The sequence below is a fragment of the Akebia trifoliata genome, chromosome 3 (genome assembly GCF_017979445.1).
Source record: "Akebia trifoliata isolate Shusen 1 chromosome 3, ASM1797944v1, whole genome shotgun sequence".
NCBI classification, from domain to species: domain Eukaryota; kingdom Viridiplantae; phylum Streptophyta; class Magnoliopsida; order Ranunculales; family Lardizabalaceae; genus Akebia; species Akebia trifoliata.
Genome location: NC_141377.1, coordinates 48774657 through 48791770, shown reverse-complemented (window position 1 = coordinate 48791770; position 17114 = coordinate 48774657).

The window sequence follows — 17114 nt, the reverse complement described above, 5'->3', positions numbered from 1 at the left end:
TATGATTATCTTTAAATTGTCTTATTCATTCTCCTAACAAAATGAAGGTACACAAAACTTGACTATGGACAAAATAGAGTGGAGTATTATAATTCTTTTAGTTAATCTCAAATAATTGTGATAAAAGACTTTGTTGTTGTTATACTCTCGAAAATGGCAAGAGAAATACTTCTTTTGGAGCCTCCAATTCTATGAAAATTGGATTCACCTCTTTACACCAAAATTTATATATATATATATATATATATATGAACAGCGTTATTACGACCCCTATTACGACTCATATTTCGACACACCATTTTGTCTTATATGGACAAAAATGTTTGGAATGGGCTGATTTTTTGTGAGGATGATCTCTATGATGAGAGGATCATCCTGACAAAAAATCATCCAATTCCAAAACTTCTAACCCCATCAAAATTGATTTACAAAAATTGGACGGTCTATAATTTTTCAACAAAAATTGGACGGTCTAGAAGTTTCATAATGAGCTGATTTTTGGCAAAGATGATCTCCTCACCATAGAAATCATCCTCACACAAAATCAGTCCATTCCAAACATTTTTGCCCATATAAGACAAAATGGTGTGTCGCAATATGAGTCGTAATAGGGGTCGTAAGAACCCAACCCTATATATATATATATATATATATATATATATCTTTTGGTAGATTTCTTGCAAATTGATTTTAGCATTTTTATCATACAACAAAATTTAAATAAAAAATAAATAAAAGGAAAATATTAGATTTCAAATAATCAAATCTAACATGTAGAAATCACTAATCAGATGATTTTAGGTGTATGGGACCAACAAGGGAAAGGGCCAAAAACCATGGGTCAAGTGGGCCCAAAAGCGATTATGACCCCATTGTACTTCAATCTTCTTCTTTTTCATTTTGCCTTTTTCACTTCTCTTCCCCACCACCACACCTTTATTAACCATTCAATTCATGTGAATGTGGTCGAAGTAACAAAGTACATGTTACAACCACCCATTTTTCCCATGTGAAAGTCCTCACCATATTTTTTTTCTTCCTTAGTAATCTATTGCAAAATAAAATAAATAAATGAAAACACATAAATAATGGTGGACCCACTTTCTTAAATACTTATTTTCTTTTGATGGGATAATAGATTAATGTATAAATATTCAATCAATAATATATATATGGTCCTGTTCAACAACAAATATTTTGACAAAATATTTTTCAAAACATGGTTTAGAGGTTTTGAAATGGGCTGATTTTTGGTGATGATGATCTCCTCACCGTAGAGATCATCCTCACCAAAAATCAGCCCATTCCAAAACCTTTAACCCATGTTTTGCCAAAATGTTTGATGCTGAACATTTCCCATATATATATATTATAATATAGATATGCCCCTTCACCTAATGTTTCAACCCCAAACTAGCAAGATTTTTAAAATTTATTTGAGTCCTAATCAACTCTAAGTTTGCCAATTTGAATTGATCAAATCTTCATAATTGGTCATCTTATAACTACATGATCAGATGACGAGCAGGAGCGGAGAACTTTCAAAATCAAAAGTTTAGTTAGCTATTGCAACAAATAATAGTGGCGGCCATTATTACTCCCACAATTTTTTATTTATTTTTAACTCTTAGCTCTTCTCACAAAAAAATAAAAAATAAATAAAATTCACTCTTATAATTGCCCCCACCTGGGCAAAATGCACCATTTGAATTAAAATTCCCTAGGGGGCCCTCTTTTAATTTCATTCTTGTGAGTGTACATCTCAAGTGTCACTCTGCCAAAAATCATTTTAAATCAATTGTTCTTCTTCTTAGAAAGGCAAACTTAAAAAACAAAACAAATGGGTAGATTCCATAAATTTTGATTGAGTAAATCTGTTTAGATTGATTTCGATGCTTTTGTCATGTGTGCAAATGGTTTTTAAAAATTTACAATATTTGTGATTCCTACAAATGATGAAAGTTTGTGATATTGGATCTATTAATCGGACAAAGATTTGTTGTTATAATTTTTTGGTGCTAAGCTTATGAACTATTGGCATGACGTAACATGCATTGAAATAGAAATAGTGACTGATTAGCGGAGAGAAAATTGTGGAGAAATTATCTGCAAGGTCTGAGTGCTTGAATTTTACAGATTTTTCAATACACGTGACCATGAATACCATTGGTTCATCAACTTAGCACAAAATATTTGCAACACCAAATCTTTGCTCTTATTAATCTATTTTAAATATAAACTTAAGAATTAATAAAAAATTAGATTGAAGCCATTTGAGTTTGACTCAGCCAAGTCAGATGGGATCAGCCAATTCAAAATAGACTCGACCAATGCTTATTCCTACTGAAACATACCATAATAAAGTTCCGATTCAATGATTATTTGGAGGGACTTTAATTTGATTAATTCAAATAAATTCAAATAAATTTCATTAAAAAATAGAGAAAATTTTAGAAATTATACTAACGATGTTTTCGAATTTCATAGTTTTCTTACCAAAACCGGTTTGATTATCTTCAACCCCTGAAAGAACATTGCTTGTTCTCCAAGAGTTGAACGTTGAAAGGCAAAAATATTATCATACATTTAAATCAATCCATAAATCATCCATTAATTTCTTGAATCGTCAAATTAATCGGCTAATTTAGAGAATTTTAGAATTTTGTGACTAAAGGGACAAGAGCATAGAGCCCATCTGTGTGGTATAGAGTTGAAATAAAAAGAGTAGGGAAGGGGCTGGAGGGGGTGAGAAAGCGATGGACAAAAGTGTACCCTCACATTAGGCTTCTGAAGCCTAAAGTGCGCCACATGCATGATGTATGGTACAAGACACCCTACCGCCCTCTGTGATGAGATTTGACCCAAACTAAATGATTAGAGTACATGAAGATCTTATCCTACACCACTATCAGCTTCTTTGTCAAAATTATAACAAAATTAGCTTCAAACAGGTTTTTGGAGAGGGATCTTTCATGGATTGACCCACAAACAGTAACTTTTATGAACTTTTTCTGGCCAATGTGGAATTGCCTAACTTTCCTTAACCATCAAAATCTTTTTTTTTTTTTTTTTAGAAATATCTAGATGTTTACTACTTGCAACAAAAACATACTTTATGACTTATATTTTTTTTGGTTCAACTGTCTTTGAAATTTCAACTCAATGATTCATTATTAAACCTTTTCATGATTTCCAATGAATAATTGAATGAAAATATAGATATAGATTTTCTTTTTAAGGATTAGTACTAGATGGAATATCTTCTCCTTTAAACTATTCCTACACTATTTATTAATTGACCAAACTGAAAAAATAAAAAATCTATTTTCAATAGAAGAATGATGGTATAATAGCCATTTTTTAAGAACATTATAACTTGGATTAGCAAATTGATTGCATTAAAGATAATTGCACAAAGGGTCTCATTGAGATATTTACAATGATATTAATTATTAATTATATTTTAATTATAAAAAACAAAAATTAATATTTATATAAAATTTCTATGATCACCATTAAAGTATGGCTCTTTGTGACTAAAACTATAACAAAGAATAATAATATAATAATTTGAGTTTGTCATTTTTTTTTTTTTTGTGGTCTTTCATTGTTCTCTTTTCCCTTTTTTTTCTAGAAAAAAAATTGACCATTCACAAAAGCAGCTTAACCAAATCCATTTATTGAATATAACCTACTCTCTTGACCACCATATGCATCACACATGCCCTTCCTTCTCCTAATATTGGCAATAATATAAGTTACTTCAAATAGAGGATAATAAACCTATACTCCATTAGATCTTATACCCACCACTTAAGCCATATAAATATCCAATCATCCAAATTGAATAGGCCTGATTCCCGATGTTGGGCTTAAGATCTTTTCCTCTAAACTCTATTAATATTTGAGTTGGATCTAAATATTACGTATCCATATACCTAGACCGGGTGTACATCCATCATTTGATTTTGATAGGGTAACCTAACCAAATTCTTCACAAGGTAATTCATTTGGGTACCTTGTCGACACTGGGGCTGTCAAAGGATTGGATCAGATTTAATTCAGACCCATATTGATCTGGTCGATGTTGGAACAACTATTGTCAATCCAATGGGAATCCAATCTGATAATATATTTGTAATACATAAAGGGAAAAGGTAGCATAACCGAGATACGCATTTGGGTCACATGGAAAATCCTCGTCGTCCAAATGACAATTCAATTCTCTTGTTTGTGATCTAGATTGGATTTTAAAAAAAAAAAAAAAAAAAAAAATTTATTGCCCAAAAACAAAATTATTTTTTGAGTGGGATCTTGAATTTGAAATGGATGACTAATGAATTCCCAGATTTGAATTTTAAATCCATCTCTGATCAAAAATATAAAAGAAAATTTGAAAGTTCATATAATTTTATTCTCTACATACATGTAGCACCCGATGGTGTGTTTGGGCACCATGTTGAGACATGGTACTGCGGTCCATATAATCATATCTCATATATAAATGACGTGCATTAAATATTGATTTTTCATATCATATCAACTCCAAACTTTAAAAATGATAGACTCCGATCCAGATTTGGTCAGGATCTAATATATTCTTCATTGGATTGGTACCCATATGGACCCAAACCAGATCCATTAACAGTCCTAATTCACAGTCAACACCTCATTCAATGAGGAGCATTAAATATAAGTCATTTTGTCAAACAATTAAAAAGGGAAGTTTGATACATGCATGGTTTGAAAAGTGACCAAAGGAAAGAATCTCAAATCAAAGTCTAAGTTAGTTAACGCCTCCCTCAAAATGATTTCTGTTTGCTTTTCTTTAATTGGTCATTTGGTCAAGAAACCGCCCATGAATTCTTGATTTTTAAGTTTATATTGGGATTCGGGTACATTCACATCACATTGACTCCTGAATTGGAATATATGGGCTCTACCTTTCGGGTCAAGTATGAAATTATGTTTAAGAATAATGGTGAATGCACGCTGTTTTGATACGCGGCTGACATGGTAAAGACACAGAACCATGGATTGTTTTATGAAATTATGTTTAAAAATAATGGTGAATGCACGCTGTTTTGATATGCGGCTGAGATGGTAAAGGCATAGAACTATAGTTTATTTTCGTTGGAATGTAAAAGAAAAAGATATGCGATTTTGTTCCCTTATCACGTCAGTCACTTACCAAGATCGCATGCATTAATCACGACTCCTTATTTAAATATAGTTCATATGAAAACCAATTAGACACTAATTCTCTGATGACATGTGCCATGAAGTGCTAGTTGGAGAAAATCCAATGTTTTAAAAACCGGATGGAAGTTGTGGTCCAAAAAGTTTTAATCTGATTTTTTAACAAAATCGATTTGATTAGTGAACAAAGTGTGAGGCTATTAGTTTTTTAATAAATATAAGTTACTTGAAGCAAATTAATTCTGGGTCTTATTTACAAAAAAAATTATCCACTAATAAATGATTTGATTGTTAAAACATTGAAAAAATCAAATAAAAACATTGGTTCTTAATCTTTTGATGTTCAAATCTATGATTTGAGAATACATGTGAAGGTGGGTTGGGTCATAGGCTGATTACGTGCTGCTCAAACATCGCAATCGTCCACTTGTATAGTCATCAATCAGATTCTATGTATTTTTGTTAGTAGTCGACTCAAAATGATTAGTTGTGATTTAGTGAAAATTGCCCAGCCCTCACATCCACTAGTCACAAATCTTAAAATCTGCCATCACAATCGGTTAGTTGTGACTAAGTAGTGTAATTGCCCTCACGTCCACCAGTTACAACTCTTACAATCTCCAATCTTATTGTGCGTGGAGGTCAACAAAATATGTGCCAAATCAATGGAGACAATGAAGGAGGACCCATCTGCGGGACATGTGTATTTATGACAATGTTGACGGGGAATAGGGCTAGCCTAACTAACATAGTCAGGCTGCCAACCTTACTATGACTTCTTGGGGCCACATAAAGGAAAACTAAACAACGATGAAGAGAAAATGGACCATATAATTGATTCTCCCTTCACAAAACACGCTTAAAAGCCTTAGTAAGGCTTTTAATCTGATTAATTTAGTCACACTAGAGTTTTTCTAGCGAAAATGTTTATCCTTTTGCACCCATCTCGAGAATTCCAACCCTTATCATCCTTTTGATGCATGGCTCATGTTAAATATTGGTCAAAATTATATTTATTTTCTATATTGAGCTCTGTTTGGTAGTAGGAAAAGATCTAAAGACACATTGTTTGACAATACTCAATTGTTAATGCCTATCAAAAGAAAACTCTATTGTTCATCTTTTCTTTGGAATAAAAAGCTAAAACTTACAACTTACAATATTTACAAAAGAAAGTTTAGCGAGCAATGCGAAAAAGAGGGATACTATTTAATCCATGCCATCAATCATAATAAAGGGTTTTTGCAATATCTAAAAGAAGTGAATGTTACTCGATGGGACGAGAGAGGGAGATAGAGTCAAACTAGAACTCTAGAAAACTATTTCAAAGTAGAATTACAAAAGAATAAGTCGAACCAATACATAGTATTTATAGTGCAACTTTTGTAAAGACAACACTAGATGGGAATGACTATTAAAGATAGTGATCTTGAAATACCCCAAAGCCTAACTTTTTCTTCTTTGCTTTATTATACAAATAGTGACCTATAGAGTTAGAGTTGGATGATGAAACCCAAGCTGTGTTTATGGAGTGCAATGTGATCAACACATTACAATCAAATTAAAGGAAAATTGTTATAAGATGACAACAAGATTGACTATGTTTCATGTAATTTAACATTTGAGAATCAAGAAGCAATATATTAATAGATTTAGTATTATAATTGAAGATGGCAAGACTGGTGAGTATAAAGATTAAGAAATATAAAATTATAAATGAACAAATTCGTGAAAATTAAAGGGTGTTTGGTCCAGATTTTGAAGTTGCAAATGATCCCTAAATTAATTAAGAGCAAATACTTGATGAAGTGAACTAATAATGTTGGATAGTGTACCAAAGGGGATCGTCGGTCCCATGGGAGTTTATCCACGCACAAAATGATCGTACCAAACAGGGAACAATATCACCCCTATTTAATAGGCACCAAACACACGTGACACGCCAACGCTAATGCGAGGCAAAAGTGATACTCTAATGGATCTGTGAAAAGGCAGATTGATGAGTTGATAGGACAATGTGAGGTAGGGTCCATTGAGAGGATGATGGATCCAAAATCGGTCAAATTCTTTTTGGGCTTGTAGATGATAGGGGGCCCCCCTCACCAATCATCATCACAAAAATCCCAAGAGCTTTTCTTTTTTTTTTTTTTTTTTTTTACATTCCCTACCCAGAACCATAGATCATTTGCTTTGGGATACACATGTAAAAAAGATTATGATACTATGAACTGCAAGGCCAGAGAGCGTAAAAAAAAGGGAGTCAGGCTTCATTAATCAAATGACAATAAGATTTTCAAAATTGTCACTCCAGCGCCACAACTCTAGCTCTAATTCGACAAAAATTTTCATACCAATCTTAGGATAATTAATATTGGCCTTCTAAAAGAAATCTGAACTCAAAATACCTTAAAATATGTTAAAATAACATTTATTATTGGTAAAAATCCCCTCCCCCCTCCTTCCTCCAAGACATAAAATTATATTACTTTTGTTATACTGCTTAAACAAATACAATGGCATGTAATAATAGACTTTTCCGTACAAGACCACAAAGTTATGTCATTTTGAAGCTAAGGTGACTCACAATACCCTAAAATATGCTAAAACAGAATTTACTATTAATATAAAAAATTATCCCAAACTAGAAGGTTGCATGTGCAAACACAGATGTCTTTTAAAGGCTTATTTGTACGATAAAATAATAATTAAAGACAACCAAATATTATGCCAAACATTTTTTTGTGATGATGATCTCTATAGTTAGTAGATAATCCTCACAAAAAATCAGTCAATTCTGAAACTTCTAACCTCGTGAAAAGTAGTTACAAAATTAATGGTAAAAATGGACGGTTCATGATTCTTCATCTTATAAACTAGGGTTGGAAATTTCAGAATTTGCTGATTTTTTTTAGAGGATGATTTTCTCATCATAGAGATCATCCTACCAAAAATTCAGCCAATTCTAAAAATTTTAGTCCATATAGGACAAAATGCTTTGTCTAGAATATTATCTAGGATTTTGTCAAAAAAAGGCCACCCATATATATATACATTTTTTCTATGTATGAGTTAAATGCTTTGAAATGGACTGATTTTTTGTAAGGATGATCTCTACGACGAGGAGATCATCCTCACCAAAAATTAGACCATTCCAAAACTTCTAACCTCATCAAAAGTGATTTATAAAAATTGGACAATCCACAATTCTTTAACTTGTAAATTAGGATTAAATGTTTCATAATGAGCTGATTTTTGGCGATGATGATTTCTTCACCATAGAGGTCATCCTCACAAAAAATCAGCCCATTCTAAAACTTTTAACCCTTTACTTTCAAAAATGTTTGGCATAATATTTAGTTTTCTTTAGGGCCTCCGAACACTTCCCATATATATATATATATATACATGGGTCCCATTCAGCAACAAACATTTTGGCAAAACATTTTTCAAAACATGGGTTAGAGGTTTTTGAATGGACTGATTTTTGGTGAGGATGATTTCTATGGTGAGGAGATCATCATCATAAAAAATCAGCCCATTCCAAAACTTCTAGCCCCATCAAAAATGATTTACAAAAAATGAACGGTCCAAAATTTTTTAACTTGTAAACTGGGGCTAAAAGTTTTGGAATGGGCTGATTTTTGATGATGATGATCTCCTCACCGTAGAGATCATCCTCATAAAAAATCAGCCCATTCCAAAACCTTTAACCCATGTGTTTGAAAAATGTTTTGCCAAAATGTTTGTTGCTGAACATTTCCCTATATATATATATATATGGGGGCGGTTCGAGGGACTTCTAAAAAACCGTCTTCAAAACAGATGTTTTATAAACATTGGATTTAACGGGTTTAACGGTTTGGATTAGAGGAGACCGAGAGTGCAATACAGCTGTATGTTATAAAAGATTAGAGGTATTTATTTTTACCTCCCTCTCCATTTTATTTATTTTTAAGTAAATAAATATCTCACTGTACTCACTCTCTTCTTTCTCAATCTCACTGTCTCTTCTCTCTCTCTCGGTCTGAAATTACAGACAACAGACTCAACCCTCTCTCTCTCTCTCTCTTTCTCGATCGGTCGACTCGATTTAAAAGAAATAAATCTCTCACTGTCTCTTCTCTTGCTCGAGTTGAAATTAGAGAACATAACTCAGCCCCCCCCCTCTCTCTCTCTCTCTCTCTCTGGCTTCAAAGAACCGCCCCTTATCCTCCTGTTCTAGAACACGACTCAATCCTGCTTCGAAGGAGTTCTCTAGTTGCTGAAACTCTTCTATATTTAATCCTTGGAGCTCTTCTCCCCTCATCCTCCTGTTGTATGTAAATGGAATAATATCACCTGTTCTTATTGCACTACATGAAGAAATATTACCATTAGAGGCAAGCTTATGCTAAAGGTGGTATTATTCTACTATAAACATTTGTTCGATAAAACCGAAGTCATGTTCAAAGCGACTCACGTAATTAGAAAAAACTAATGGTAAATTAAGGTGGTGAAAACCATGACAAACAAAGAAGGGGTTATAAAATAAGATGATGCTATTGAAAGGAAACTAGGGTGTTGTATTATGAATTCTTGCTCCAACATTCTTTAAACAACATCTTTAATGTACTGTATGTATTCTAAAAAGAGGGGGAATTTTCAAATTTCTCATCTTTAAGTACAGGTTTCTTGCCAAATTTCCAAGGTTCCATTGGATTGGTACTTGGTAACAAAGAGTTTTCCTACAAAATTGAATTGGTAAGGTGCAGATCGAGAGAGCTCGAATCATTTGAGTTGACCGAGAGAGAGAGAGAGAGAGAGAGAAGTGATAGTGAGACTGTGAGAGAAGAGACAGTGAGTACAGTGAGGTATTTATTTTCTTTAAAAAAAATTAAATAGAGAGGGAGGTAAAAATAAATACCTCTAATCTTTTATAACATACAGCTGTATTGCACTCTCAGTCTCCTCTAATCCAAACCATTAAACCCGTTAAATCCAATGTTTATAAAACATCTGTTTTGAAGACGGTTTTTTAGAAGTCCCTCGAACCGCCCCCTATATATATATATATATATATATGGGGGGGGGCATTCAATGGCAAACTTTTTGGCAAAACATTTTTCAAAACATGAGTTAGAGATTTTGGAATGGGCTGATTTTTGGTGAGGATGATCTCTACGGTGAGGAGATCATCATCACCAAAAATCAGCCCATTCCAAAACTTCTAACCCCATCAAAAATAGTTTACAAAAAATGGACGGTCCACGAGTTTTCAACTTGTAAACATGGGTTAGAAGTTTTGGAATGGGCTGATTTTTGGTGATGATGATCTCCTCACCGTAGAGATCATCCTCACCAAAAATCAGCCAATTCCAAAACCTCTAACTCATGTTTTGAAAAATGTTTTGCCAAAAAGTTTGCTAAAAAGTTTGCCATTGAACGCTACCTTATATATATATATATAGGGAAATGTTCACAACAAACATTTTGACAAAACATTTTTCAAAACATGGGTTAGAGGTTTTTGAATGGACTGATTTTTGGTGAGGATGATTTCTATGGTGAGGAGATCATCATCATAAAAAATCAGCCCATTCCAAAACTTCTAGCCCCATCAAAAATGATTTACAAAAAATGAACGGTCCAAAATTTTTTAACTTGTAAACTGGGGCTAAAAGTTTTGGAATGGGCTGATTTTTGATGATGATGATCTCCTCACCGTAGAGATCATCCTCATAAAAAATCAGCCCATTCCAAAACCTTTAACCCATGTGTTTGAAAAATGTTTTGCCAAAATGTTTGTTGCTGAACATTTCCCTATATATATATATATATGGGGGCGGTTCGAGGGACTTCTAAAAAACCGTCTTCAAAACAGATGTTTTATAAACATTGGATTTAACGGGTTTAACGGTTTGGATTAGAGGAGACCGAGAGTGCAATACAGCTGTATGTTATAAAAGATTAGAGGTATTTATTTTTACCTCCCTCTCCATTTTATTTATTTTTAACTAAATAAATATCTCACTGTACTCACTCTCTTCTTTCTTAGTCTCACTGTCTCTTCTCTCTCTCTCGGTCTGAAATTACAGACAACAGAACTCAGCCCTCTCTCTCTCTCTTTCTCGATCGTCGACCCGATTTAAAGGAAATAAATCTCTCACTGTCTCTTCTCTTGCTCGAGTTGAAATTAGAGAACATAGCTCAGCCCCCCCCCTCTCTCTCTCTCTCTCTCTCTCTCTTCTCTCTCTCTCTCTGGCTTCAAAGAACCGCCCCTTATCCTCCTGTTCTAGAACACGACTCAATCCTGCTTCGAAGGAGTTCTCTAGTTGCTGAAACTCTTCTATATTTAATCCTTGGAGCTCTTCTCCCCTCATCCTCCTGTTGTATGTAAATGGAATAATATCACCTGTTCTTATTGCACTACATGAAGAAATATTACCATTAGAGGCAAGCTTATGCTAAAGGTGGTATTATTCTACTATAAACATTTGTTCGATAAAACCGAAGTCATGTTCAAAGCGACTCACGTAATTAGAAAAAACTAATGGTAAATTAAGGTGGTGAAAACCATGACAAACAAAGAAGGGGTTATAAAATAAGATGATGCTATTGAAAGGAAACTAGGGTGTTGTATTATGAATTCTTGCTCCAACATTCTTTAAACAACATCTTTAATGTACTGTATGTATTCTAAAAAGAGGGGGAATTTTCAAATTTCTCATCTTTAAGTACAGGTTTCTTGCCAAATTTCCAAGGTTCCATTGGATTGGTACTTGGTAACAAAGAGTTTTCCTACAAAATTGAATTGGTAAGGTGCAGATCGAGAGAGCTCGAATCATTTGAGTTGACCGAGAGAGAGAGAGAGAGAGAGAGAAGTGATAGTGAGACTGTGAGAGAAGAGACAGTGAGTACAGTGAGGTATTTATTTTCTTTAAAAAAAATTAAATAGAGAGGGAGGTAAAAATAAATACCTCTAATCTTTTATAACATACAGCTGTATTGCACTCTCAGTCTCCTCTAATCCAAACCATTAAACCCGTTAAATCCAATGTTTATAAAACATCTGTTTTGAAGACGGTTTTTTAGAAGTCCCTCGAACCGCCCCCTATATATATATATATATATATATGGGGGGGGGCATTCAATGGCAAACTTTTTGGCAAAACATTTTTCAAAACATGAGTTAGAGATTTTGGAATGGGCTGATTTTTGGTGAGGATGATTTCTATGGTGAGGAGATCATCATCACCAAAAATCAGCCCATTCCAAAACTTCTAACCCCATCAAAAACAGTTTACAAAAAATGGACGATCCACGAGTTTTCAACTTGTAAACATGGGTTAGAAGTTTTGGAATGGGCTGATTTTTGGTGATGATGATCTCCTCACCGTAGAGATCATCCTCACCAAAAATCAGCCAATTCCAAAACCTCTAACTCATGTTTTGAAAAATGTTTTGCCAAAAAGTTTGCTAAAAAGTTTGCCATTGAACGCTACCTTATATATATATATATAGGGAAATGTTCAGCAACAAACATTTTGACAAAACATTTTTCAAAATATAGGTTAGAGGTTTTGGAATGGGTTGATTTTTGTTGAGGATGATTTTTACGGTGAGGAGATTATCATCACCAAAAATCAGCCCATTCCAAAACTTCTAACCCATCAAAAATGGTTTACAAAAAATGGACGGTCCACGATTTTTCAACTTGTAAACATGGGGCTAGAAGTTTTGGAATGGGCTGATTTTTGGTGAGGATGATCTCCTCGGTGAGGAGATCATCCTCACCAAAAATCAGCCCATTCCAAAACCTTTAACCCATGTTTTGAAAAATGTTTTGCCAAAATGTTTGTCAAAATGTTTGTTGCTGAAAGGGACCCATATATATATATATATATATATATATATAGGGTAGGGTCCCGTTCAGCAACAAACATTTTGGCAAAATATTTTTCAAAACATGGGTTAGAGGTTTTGGAATGGGCTGATTTTTGGTGAGGATGATATCTACGGTGTGGAGATCATCCTCACCAAAAATCAGCCCATTCCAAAACTTCTAGCCCCAGTTTACAAGTTGAAAAATTGTGAACCGTCCATTTTTTGTAAACCATTTTTGTTGGGGTTAGAAGTTTTGGAATGGGATGATTTTTGGTGATGATGATCTCCTCACCGTAGAGATCATCCTCACCAAAAATCAGCCCATTCCAAAACCTCTAACTCATGTTTTGAAAAATGTTTTGCCAAAATGTTTGTTACTGAACATTTCCCATATATATATATATATATATGTATGTAATTTTGAAAACTAACAAACCTGATTTTAAGGATGTGTGATTACAATTTTCTTGATTTTTGATCAAAATGAATTTCAATTTATTAAGTTTAAATGTTAAAATAGGGGCACTTTTAGAATTGAAATTTTGGTGTTGAACCACTTCTACTCTGCCTTTTCTCGTTGTAGTAATAAAGATTTTTTTAATTTTTGACTAAAATGATACTCATTATATTAAGTTAAAATGTTAAAGATAGGCTTGTTTTTTAAATCCAAAATTTGGTGTTAAACCACTTCTACTCCACCTTTTTTTTTAATTATTATAATAGCAAAGAAGTATATTTTGACCACTTCTTTTTTCATGAACTTAAACGGATCCAAGAAATAATCTTCTATTGCTTTTGTTCTAGTGCTTATAAATATGAATACGATGACATATAATAGACCTTTCAATAAACAGTCACGAAATTATGCAATTTTGACGCTGAGGTGAATGTTTAGCCTTTCAAACCTCCTTCTTTTGGTCCACTCCATTTAGTCTTCAACGGTACGTCCTACATCATTAATTGAGGATGATCATCATGTTAATAAATGATCATAAAAGATAAGAGGATGTTGAAATCGATGAAGTCAAGAGTTTAGGATCGAAAAGAAAAATAGAATTGAACTCATTGGCGCCATTGAAAGGGGGATTTGTGATGGGGAGGAATCGACGGAGGAGGTGGGGATCGGTAAACAGAGAATCAAAAAATTATAAATAGGAAATTGAGATGTAATGACCGGGACATAAAGAAAATGGGGTTCGCTTTCAGTCTTCCCTTTGATGCACGCACACAAGGTGTGAAAAATGGACCCAAATCTTACTGAACGCCTCCCTCCACCCTCAAAAATGATTTCTATGTGCTTCTCTTTAACGGGTTGTCCTAAGTTTCGTTACATCACATTGACTCCTGAATTGGAACGTATGGACTCTTCCTTCATCTTGTATCATTTTTCAAATACTCTCTCTCTCTCTCTCTCTCCCAGTTGCACGTTTTTTTTTTCTTTTAGCACTGTATAATTCAAGTCCAAAATCACATTTTTAGGATTTATGGCCTACGATTCAAGCTCTATGTCAGATTTAAAAAATAAAATAATAAAAAATGGACACCCACTGAAATCCCAATAAAGAAGAGGTATTGCTTTTTCTTTTTTTCCCCTTCAACGTGACACTATGTGAGTCATTGAAAAGGTGTTATGGGAAAGACATGCCATACATAGAGGATCCACTTCCAAAAGCACCAAGTAGGCAAGTACAAGTGGGTTGCAATAGTGGTGTACAAATCAATTGGCCCTGTCCAGCTAGTTATTTATTGTGTAGCATCAACAATTTCCAAAGAAGACAACGAGATGATGATGATGTCGTTTTGGACACAAATAGATGCGTCGCAAGTTCCATACAGATTGAAACCTAAATCGTTACGTACACAATTCACAAGTGTTGATTGGACACACTTCAAACTTGGCAATCTTCCCATTTAATTTTGGCCCATTGGAATTTAATTTGTATCGTAATTATTGGTTAATGTGACTAATAGTAGTCCACCCAACCAATGGTCAATCTACATGCCAATGCTTGATGAGGCAGTAAATCAAAAGGTGAGATGAAAAAAGAGAGTATTCGACTTGTAATGTGTGACACTTCCCACACATGGAACATTCCATCCAACCTGATTGTTGATTTCAAATCATTGGTTCTGATAATTTTTTATCACAGGCTTGGCACCGGCCCATGCTATTGTTCAATAAGTATTGATTGATTTTTAGTTTGTAGGCCCAATAAAAGATTGGCAAAACACTCTGGGACAGATGAGTGAGTCAAAATGAAGGACTGGTAAATAAGACATGGAGTTGGATAGCTACTTAAGTGCCTGGAGTACAAGATCGAGATTATATTTTGTATTCATTCTCTTTATGATAATGTAAAAAACTTCCTACACTGACAAAGTTTGAACTAGACCAAGTTTCATCCTTCATAAACACCACTCCACCACCTCTAATTTGAATCCTAGTTAATCTTTAGCCTCCCTCTTTATATATATATATATATATTCGGGTATTGGGTTGTAATCTGTAATTGATTTTTCTAGGGTGACCCAATTTGGGGAGTTGGTAAGAGGTGAGTCGAGTTGTACACTTTTCTTCACTATCTTAGGGAATAAGAAATTGTTCTACCCCGTGGATGTAGGCAATCTTGTTGAACTATGTAAATCTTTACTCGTGTGATTGCTCTATTTTTCTTTATTCTTCAGATCATGTGCACCGTATTTTCATAACACAATAGGTACAAAATTAGCCAATTACTGGAAGTGCTCAAAATGATTAGTTGATTTTGGGTCACCATTATGGACTCTATTTTTGGGTCTGGTTCTAGGTAGTCATATTAGGGAACCAATAAGAATCAGACGTCCAAATGAGCATTGATTGACTAAAAAATTATTTTATTTATAATAAAATTACTAATCTAAGAACTATTAACAAAGAATAAATGTACTTTAACTAAAGTTAAAATATAAAGATAATGAATTTTTTATTTTTTACCAAACAGTAATTCATATTCTACATTCCTTTTCAATTTCAATCACAAATAAATATTCTGTATTATACTTATCTAAGTTTTTTCCTTTACAAGATTTGACTTGTTTGAAGAATTCATGGTTGGAGTCAAAACTCTCAATTGAGGAATTACATGTCTGATCACGTATAAGGTATTCATGGTAACTAGTGTTAGAGGGGAAAGGGCCCCCGGATTTTTGTAATAATTTTTTTAAGTAGTTATAATAAAATTTTAATAATTCATAATTCAAAATTTTTATAATACATGTGTGTTTACACGTGCCAATTACTAGAGTAATTGGTTTTTATTCTAAGACAAATGATGGTTTAGACCCCCCAAAAATACAATTACACTTTACAAAACCATAATATAAGACTATCCATAAAAAAAAAAAACAAGTGATGTTCTGGATCTATATTTTTGAGAAAATTACTTAATGTGTAAGAATTCCTGATTTTTGGGTGATAGCTTGACAAGTAGTAAAATCTTTCTTTCTTAATGCCCCTCCCTCACCCCTATAAATATGAAAGTCAAATTGTTAAAATCGTTGAGATCAACGATTTATAATGCTTGATTTTGATTGTTGTAAAAGATTGATCATCTCGACGATTGGATCAATGGTCAATCTCGATGAATCAAATCATTAATCACAACGATTGAAAGGGGGTGAGGGGCATTAAGAAAGAGAAAGTTTACTAACTGGATTATCATCAAAATTTAAGAGGGCATTTAGAAAAAAATCCCACCCTTAGGGTTCAATAAGTAATTCTCCCCATTTATTTTCTTTCTGCCTCACCCACCCAAAAAGTAGGTAGTAAGAAGAGGTATAAGAAGACATGTAGAGGGAACATGTTTTATTGTGGTGAATTTGATAGGTTGGAGGCAAGATGGTGATTGATTGTCCGAGAAGGTTTTGGGCTTTAAAGATTTAGGAGTTAGGTGTTGGTCATGGTGGCCATTGATGACTTTTTTATGGTTTTTTGGGCTTTATGGGGAGATGACTGGAGATTGGAGAGACGGTGGGGTAGTTTAAAATTTCTCAACAGTTGTGGCCAAGTATGT